General features: G+C 61.0%; 1 non-coding gene across 1 annotated transcript; it reads right to left on the bottom strand.

Annotated features, from left to right (window-relative positions):
• Nucleotides 1-237: 237 nt before the first annotated feature.
• Nucleotides 238-390, bottom strand: LOC149868430 (5.8S ribosomal RNA). The gene has a single exon (XR_016441522.1). It is a non-coding gene; the product is annotated as a 5.8S ribosomal RNA (ribosomal RNA).
• Nucleotides 391-1196: the final 806 nt, after the last annotated feature.

The following is a 1196-nucleotide window of genomic DNA, read 5'->3' as shown; positions in this document are numbered from 1 at the left end:
TGAGCAAAGCAGGGCAGAGCCGCCTGACCGCCTGAGCGCCTGCCTGATGGTATGGGGTGGAGAGAACCCTGACAGGGAGGTATGAAGGAGAGCTGGGACGGCGCAGAATTTATGTTATAGCCAGGAGGCTTATGTTATGTCGCCTGCAAGGCACCCCAGCCGCGCCCAGCAGTAGCAGGGACCGGACGGCCAGCACCACCGGCCCCACACGCACCGCACGGGCGATTGATCGTCAAGCGACGCTCAGACAGGCGTAGCCCCGGGAGGAACCTGGGGCCGCAAGTGCATTCGAAGTGTCGATGATCAATGTGTCCTGCAATTCACATTAATTCTCGCAGCTAGCTGCGTTCTTCATCGACGCACGAGCTGAGTGATCCACTGCTAAGAGTTGTCAGGTTTGTGTTTCCACAGGCCTCTTTTCCGTGGTATGCCACCTCACCCCAGGGCAGAAGCCAACACCTGGTTGGCTCATGGCTTTATGTTTTCTGTTTGGTTGTTTGTCTAACACCAGAGGACCGGGTGAGGCTGTAGGGGTTGGAGGAGGCCTCAAGGGAGCTCCCCAGTAGCGTGGGGGTTCCTGGTGCCCTGGGACAGCACAGCAATTGGGTGCCAGAGAAGGCACAGCAGTTTGGCACCAGGGTGGCTCTGCGTTTGGGGTGTCGTGACCCCAGCCCCATGTCGGTTGTAGTCGGAGAAGCTTAGTGGGGCATATGACCCTGAGAAGGGGGTCTTGGGAGCCAGGCACGGCTATGGCCACCTGAGCCCCGGTCGCGTGAGCACGAGATAGACCTCCATGTGGGCGAGCGCGAGTAGAGCCCGAGGGAGGGACATGCAAGCGAGAAGCCCGGTGGGGTACGACATTCAGGGGACACTGAACCCAGTCCCATTAGAAGGGGTCAGGAAGGCCCGGTAAGGCGGAGGCCGCCTGAGCCCGATGGTAAGGAGCCCGAGTCGGGAGTAAGACCCAGAAGGAGGGTCAGGGGCCAGGCATGGCTATGGCCACCTGAGCCCCGACTGCAGGGATCATGCGGTAATAGGCCCCAGTGCGGGTTGGTGTGAGCGCAGGAGAACGTGGGAAGCGCGGAGAGACAGGCCCCAGCGGGGGCACTGTCTGTGCGGGAGAAGCCCTAGAAAGGGGGCAAGCTCATTGAGAGGCCCCAGAAAGGGGGCAAACCTTATCGAGAAGCCCCAGATGG

The sequence above is a fragment of the Crocodylus siamensis genome, chromosome 3 (assembly GCF_052110815.1).
Source record: "Crocodylus siamensis isolate JL-2025a chromosome 3, ASM5211081v1, whole genome shotgun sequence".
NCBI classification, from domain to species: Eukaryota; Metazoa; Chordata; order Crocodylia; family Crocodylidae; genus Crocodylus; species Crocodylus siamensis.
The sequence above is the reverse complement of the archived record's forward strand: the minus strand, read 5'-3'. Positions and strand labels throughout refer to the sequence as shown.